The sequence below is a fragment of the Pterocles gutturalis genome, unplaced genomic scaffold, assembly GCF_000699245.1.
Source record: "Pterocles gutturalis isolate BGI_N339 unplaced genomic scaffold, ASM69924v1 scaffold33468, whole genome shotgun sequence".
In the NCBI taxonomy this organism is placed as follows: domain Eukaryota; kingdom Metazoa; phylum Chordata; class Aves; order Pterocliformes; family Pteroclidae; genus Pterocles; species Pterocles gutturalis.
Window position 1 is genome coordinate 1,677 of NW_010124123.1, and position 7,359 is coordinate 9,035.

Sequence of the window (7,359 nt, forward strand, 5' to 3'; positions counted from 1 at the left end):
TCGTGTTTAGCAGCAAGCTGATGTAGCAGGAATATGATTTTTTGTTCCTGGTTTAGCCTACCTACACCCGTTAGAGTTCAGCATGTGTGGCAAGGCTGAGTTTAGTGTTGTTCCCCAAAGGCTGTCCAGTGAAGACTTTTATGAGTTAATTTAACAGCACCAAAAGTGTTAAGAGTGTGGGTGGAATGCTGCTGGCCAGCCTGGATCTGCTGCCAGCATCCTGTCAGACAGACGCGGGAGGTGAAGCCCCACAGCTGCGGTGTTTCTGATCAATCGATGGGCACAGTCCGTAACGTGGCACTTTCCGGCTCAGTAGCTGACACTGTGTATGGTTTCATAGTTCATCCAATACGGTTTTCAGTGCATTTGCTGTGTCACAGGGGTGCTCGGAATTAAAATCGATGATCTTTAGTCCACGTGCAGTGTTCATGATAAAATGTTTGAGTTTCTATATTTGTGCTTCATCCTTTCTCCGCGGGCCAGATCTCCTGTATCTCAGGAGAGTTGTGTGGTGTTTGGGTTTTTCTTTTTTTTCTTTTTAAGGGGTCCTGTCTCAGTTCCTTTAGAAGTTGTAAAACAAATCTCAGTAAATGAGTCATTTATGAGGAATAAGCCTCCAAGAGAAGGAATTAATGCAGAACAAGTGTTGCATTTTAAACACTCACCACAGCTTATTCCCTATTGACAAGTGCACTTGGCACATGTAGTCATCAGAATTCTCTGCAGATTCATTTGAAAAAACACAACTGCTTGTAAAAGTGAGCCAATATTTTTGTTTGCTGGGATGTTTCATTGTTTATCCTATGTAATCGAAAGTGTCTTGCTGCGTTATGGTTGCACTCAGCAGAGGAGTTTGAAATTGGAGAGCACGGTGATCGGTTATTCCTCCCTCGCTTTTCCAGGTGGAAGTAATCTGCTGTTAGATATTTTTTTTAAAGATTACATTTTTAGTCATGTTAAAAATAACTGCAAATTGTGTTTAAATTCAAGAAGCTTAAGCAGCATGTATCTTAATAAAACAACTTCAAATCTCATTTGGTGCTGTGTTCTTGGTTGTGACTTCGCAGAAGCCTGTGAGAGTTTTCCTCATAAATTTAGGCTTGCCCATAATGCTTTTCTTTATTTTTTCTGTTTTCCCGCTGTAGTAGCAAGGTAAATTTTGTCAAATGTGCTCTTTCAACTAAGATTCCAGGTCTTAGTTATCATTGTTACCTCTTTCAGAGCAAATGAAAGGCAATCCTCTTGCTATTCTTACTGTTTGGTGTTTGTTTGGTTTTTTGGGGTTTTTTTTTTACTTTTTTTAGAAGTTTTTGGAGTTTTCTATACAGTTCTCTCATCTCTCTAACAGTAAAGCCATCTATTATCAGCAAGTTTTTAATTGTCGTTGTTGCTATGTAGCTCTTCTGTCAGTAAGCCACAGAGTACTGATCAAAACCAGAGCGCAAGTGAGAAATTTGCCACTTTAAATGAGAGAGAGATGAGGTATGGATTCCAGGCTCTTGTCTATGTTGAAAGATGTTGAAATCGCAAGCCTGACATGTGTTGATCCACATCATACCTAGTCATGAAATGGAATCCTGCCGGCTGTTGCAAGAGGAGGAAGAGGCTGGTTAGTTTCTCAATGAGGTTTTTTTTTTTTTGTGTTGGCAATAAGCTATTTCAACAAAGTTAAGATTACGCTGAATTTACTTGTGCCTGTCTGTCAGTACGTGCCAGATATGACGCTGCCTTTCAGTTTTCCTCAGAACGTCGTTTTTTGTCAAGCAGTACCTTCAATTCCTGGGAACTAGCAGAGTTCACAAGTGAAAGCCAAACCCAGACGTGCAGTCCGTGAGTCTGAAGACACTTCTTGGGTGATTTTTGCGTAATAAGGAGACGCTTCAAAGGTCTCTCTTACTTCAGGGGTTGAGTTATTTCGCAATAGGTGCTGGCTGTTGATTGTATTTCTTACTCTGAGGATCAGTTTCATAACTGGGATGTTCCCTATTTCATGACACAATGGGACACTCAGTTGTCTGATGTTAGAGGACCTGGACTTACTTTTGGCTCATTTTTGGACAATCCAGGCAGCTTTTAATGAGATGAACATTAAGGCGGTGAATTTATTTTGGATAACTGAAATTTGTATGTGCAGAGTTGAATTCTGTTGCTGAAACTTTTGATCTACCATTTAATGTAAATAAATTCTGGGGTTTGGTGGCATTGAGATTAGAACTAGAGTATTTTTAATGTTTAATTTTAATGTTTTAATTTTTTTTAGGTATTACTTGTGGTCGTACACGCATCCCTGTTTTAGGAAAACTTGGGACTTTTGAAACTTGTTCCCTAAGACGAATTCCTCTTAGAAACTTTTCAGAAACACCAGCGTATTTTGCTTCAAAGGACGGTGCAAGCAAGGATGGTTCTGGAGATGGAAGCAAGGTAACCTCCACATTAGGTTTTTCAGTAGTTTATATGAAATGTTTCTTAAAAGCTTTTAGTAGTTTTTTTCCTTCCTTAAAATTAGAATATTTTTGAAATTTTCGCTACATTGACATTTCTGATCCTTCAAATTGCTGCAACTGACAGTGAACAAAACAGAAGTTGCGCTGTGAATCTGTTAGCAGGCAAACCTTGTAAACAACCCATAATGCTTTTCTCAGTTTTAGAAATCTTTTTGCCTAGCGTAATGGGACCCTTGGAAACTTGTAGAGTGTTAGAAATTCACAACAGGTTTCAGGATTTCAGGAAAGAGTAGTAATCAGAACTGCTCTCCTTCAGAAGCCTGCTACTCCCAAGTAGGCTTTTAAAAGTAAATACATTTTAAAATGTTTTTGTTTCCAGCACTGGTTTGGTAGTTGTATTAAGCAAGACAAGCTTGTGAGGAGACTGGCTTTATTCTTGTGAGTAAATTGTAATCTATTTTCATCCTAGTCTTTCTCTGTAATTATAGTTAATAAACAGCTTCTTCAGATAAATGATTACCTGAGAATAAATCTGCTCTTTAGTCAGCAAATAGGATTTTGAGAGTTCACAGGCAATAACTTTGCCCTAGTATGGTGTGCTGTGACATTTGAGGAACTGTCCACAGGTGTGTTCTGATGGTTCAGATTAAACTTTTTTAAAAAATAAGGAAGAAAAAAAATTGGTCTTGTCTTGAGCAGGGTTGTGAGGAGAAGTGAGTAGGCAAGCAAGGTTTAAAAAAATTGAGAACTGCCTTAGAAAAGGGAAGAGAGATCTTTGCTGTTTCCTAAAATATACTAGTTTTTATTACTAATCAAAGTACCAAGGCATAGAACAGATATAGATTTGAAAAATGTTAACCTTGAGCAGCACTAAGCAGGGTAAAATGAAGACAAGTAGATGTCTGTCAGGAAACTCTGCCTTAGAAGTAAAAATAAAATATTTCCAAGCAGTTTCTGAGATGCTTGTTTTATAGGCCATATCTACCCTACAGCCATCTGCCAGCATAGCTGCAGCTGTCAAGGACGTGAGCAGAGTTGTGGCGTCAGAAACCCTTAGAATCAATGCAGTTGCGATAATGAAATTACTCTCTGTATATGTATGATTTGTTTTCTTCTCTGGGGTTAGGACAAATTACACTGAAATATACTGTTAAAACATTCTTGACACAGTTTAGCGTGTTGTTGTTCTAGTGCCAGTCAAACAGTTCCAATGTAGATGTGGGATGCCTCTTCCATGGGCATCCAAAGTTGTCAGACCTGGGAAACGCAGATGTGTGTACACTTCAAAATCTTTATGTTGTGTTGGTTTAAATTTTCAAAGCCTTTAAAAAATCCTGACAATAGTTACTTAGTCATTCAGCTATTGCAATACTCGCATAACTGGATTCCATAAACACGCCGCTAAATGCCTCATGTAACAGCTCCATTGTTTGGGGCTAATTGTCTGGAAATCTTTTTTAGAAGTCTGTCGGTGAGGGAGGTGGTAAAAAGTCAAGCTCTGGAAGCTCTGGGAAAGGAGGGAACCAGCTGCGGTGCCCAAAGTGCGGTGACTTGTGCACACACGTGGAGACCTTTGTGTGTAAGTTTTAATGAATATTTTATTTTTTAAATAGACACAGAAGTGTACCTATTTGTGATCTAACATAGTGCTGATAGCTAACTTTTAGCCTGCCTAATGATACAATGTCAAAAATTCTGTTATGTTTTGTTTGGCCACCTTGGTGTAAGCATGTTTTGTGTCTGTGGATACCTTAGTGTCATTCCCTGTGATGTGTGCTGGAACAGAACAGGGTGGAGTTCAGACCGCAACTGTGAATGTGCGGTTCTAAAATAGTTCATTACATTTTCTGCAGAGGAAGAGGCGCTCTCATGAACAGTACCATTTTAACTATTGATATTTCTTTCTGTCCGTTATATAATATTTATATATATGTATGTTTGTAATGCCTGTCCTTTGTTACTAAATAGTAAAAACTTTAATCCTGCATGTCCTATAACTGAAGTGCTTATCCAGCAGAAGAATTAGTATGTGACAGATGGCTTACTGGAATGGACTTCTATGGCAAAGTCAGATCCAAACAGAAATCCAAATAGAAAATCCAAAATCCATCGGATGCCTGGTGTCCAGCGTCAGCAGCTGCTTTTTTTGCAGTACAGTCCAAACTAAAGCCAGTTATGCTTTAGGTTCTGTCAGACTTGACGACATTTCTCCTTATTTCAGTCCTGGTGAGACCAGCCTAGAACACAATTGTCAGAAGGCAGATACCCATTGTTAGCTGGTGGGGCTCAAGGAGGAAGTAATCAAGTCTGATTATGACTTGTGCACTAAGGAGCTTAAGACAAGGTCAGCACAAACCTGTTCCACAGTTGATAATATCACAGTTGGTGAAAATAATGAGCGGATGTGCTATTATTTGCTGCTATTCATATAAAATGCTACTTAATAAAAATTATCAAACATCATGAATGACAAGACAATTCAATAATAACTATTTATTTATGTTAGCTAAAAGGATCAGTCCTCAGCTATTATTTTTTTTTCCAGAAGTAATAAGCATTTGTTTTTTGTTTGAAACTATAGGCAACAAGGTTTTCTGAAAAATCTGGCACTAGTTGGTGGAACTAGAAATATAATCCTGTGTGGTTTCAGCACATTGGCCTCTCCCTGCACTAGGTGTGACTGTAAACAATGGAAGGATTTTTACTTTTTTATCAGATAATTCATGAGTAGACAGACATCTTGAAACTCTCTCACTTCACTGCTGTGTTTGCTCCCCTGGTTGCTGCAGTTTGTGTTTTTATTACCGTTCAAGCATTGCCCCAGAGTAGAACAATCTCTGTGTATCCCTGCAGAGCAGAGCTGGGAGTTAGTATATTACCAGTGTCGCTAGGAATCTTTACGCCTGCTGGAAAGCTTTCTTAGGAAAGTTCATATTAACATTATGGGAGAAGATGTCTGCTTGTGAATAACTGAGTGTATCGCCTTTTCTCATCCTTGCATGTTCTGCTCTGAGGCTTTAAGATTTTACAGCCTTTAAGCGGAGTCTGTTACTAGTTCAAACGAAGCTCAGTGTCACCAGATGACTGAGTAGAGCAGACTTTTTTGTTCATCTTGAGAACAGCAGTCATCAGTTTTCTGTTAATTAGTAACTTAAAAAAAATTAAACCAAAGAGTATAATTGCTCTAATTCCTCAGAAACTGCTGTGAGTCATGGTCAAGTCTTCTCTGTGTCTTTCTGGTTTAGTCTGGTAATTTGGGCACACTGTTTCCCAGCCAAACCGGAGAATACAAAGCAGCCTGAAAACGAAAGAGCTAAGTTCTAATTATCTTAAAAATGATTTAAAAAAAAAAAAAGTAATAAGAAAAAAAATCTGTCCCGTTCGGGGCCAAATGGAATGGGTCTCAGGTTGTACTAAACATACTGTTAACTTGATTTTTCAGATAAGCCTTTGATGTTGCTTAGTCAGGAAAAATGATGAATTAGCTCAGTTCTGGTTTGAATTACTGAACTTCAGAGCCTTAAGTAAATATCTAAAGCCAAAGGAAAATATGCAATTAGCATTTGTTTCTCTCCTTGAATATTAGGTTTTTCAGTCATTTTGAGAGAAGCAGGGAAACAAAATACTGAATAAAAGCCAGATTTATTAGTAAATTAATTGCCATTGAGAGGCAGTGTGACAGGCTGGTTGTCCAGTGGAGTTTGTTTTTAATGGGGCTTCGCTTTGTCCCCACAAATCTTGGACAAGGATTTGCTTGGCAACAGTTTTCCAGTAATTAACAATTAAGGAAGAATATGATGCAAACCAAAAGAAATTTTGCTTCGATACACTTTCTCAGCGATTCCTGTATTGTTTTGGGTTGTGAGACTCTGTAAGAAGAGTTTTGTGATCAGTGAAATCCAATAGCCATAAAACTGATTGACATAAGCCTGATCTAGGCTTTTACTGTCCCCCCCTTATGCCATCAGGTGAGCTCTAGGACTTCCCTGCTACTAGACAGACTGAATAGGCAAGAAGCTTCCCTGCTTTTTTATCCCATGTCTTTTTACCTTCTAGCACTTTAATACTAGCCCATTATTTCAACCCTACAAGTGTTTTTAAGATTAATCCTCTGATTGTTTTGGCTTCCTGTACGTACTGCAAAAACCTGGCAAGGTCAGCTCGTAGGGACTTCAGAAATCTTTGTGGTAGTGTTGTTTGAATCTAAAACAACACTTGACTTGCATTTTACCACACTGTAAATACTTGCAGACCTCTTAATGACAGTGAGGTGGTTTGACATGAAGGCTCTTTGCTGGGCTTCTATGTGTTTGCTAAAAGAACATACACAAACATGCCAGTTTTTAAGAACAGCAAAGTTGGTTGCAATTTTGAATGCTCAGTTTTAGGGAGATAACAGTACTTAGTTTCCTTACATTTCAGAGCAAACTTCTCAGTTTTTTTTGTTCTGTTAAGACTCATATTGATACTTTTTTTCCAGGTTGCTGTATAGATGATAGAAACTGGCTACTTTTGAAGCTCTGTTTTGATAACCGAGTCTGCTTGCCAAGGCACCCCATGTGTCAAAGTTTCTCTGTAACCGCAGACTATTGGTCTTGCTGAAAATTAGGAAGATCTATAATAACCTTCCCCGGTGCTGCTTGGAGTAATTGATAAAAGTGTACTCTGCACAATAAATTTTTTTCAGTGAATGATGTATTAAAGATGCACAATAGTGTTCTTATAGCCTGCTCTTTATTTTCTGTTTTTTTAACCATTCCTGTGGATCTATAAAGGGGGCAAGTATTCTTGTGGCTATTCCATCCTAATAAAGCTGACTGTTAGCATTGAGGAGAACAGCCTCATGGCACTGTAGTCATGAAGAATGTCAGAGGTGTTTCGAGTGAGCATTGGGAGAAAGTTTGGGGTTTTTTTC

At 38.5% G+C, this 7,359-nt stretch overlaps 1 protein-coding gene across 1 annotated transcript in view; it reads left to right on the forward strand.

Annotated features, from left to right (window-relative positions):
• Window positions 1–2,264: 2,264 nt before the first annotated feature.
• CLPX (caseinolytic mitochondrial matrix peptidase chaperone subunit) overlaps window positions 2,265–7,359 on the forward strand; it is a 16,117-nt gene continuing 11,022 nt past the window's right edge. Inside the window, exons 1-2 of the mRNA XM_010078168.1 lie at window positions 2,265–2,421; window positions 3,909–4,023. The gene's annotated coding sequence lies outside the window, so the exon portion shown is untranslated. The remainder of the gene's footprint in view (window positions 2,422–3,908; window positions 4,024–7,359) is intronic.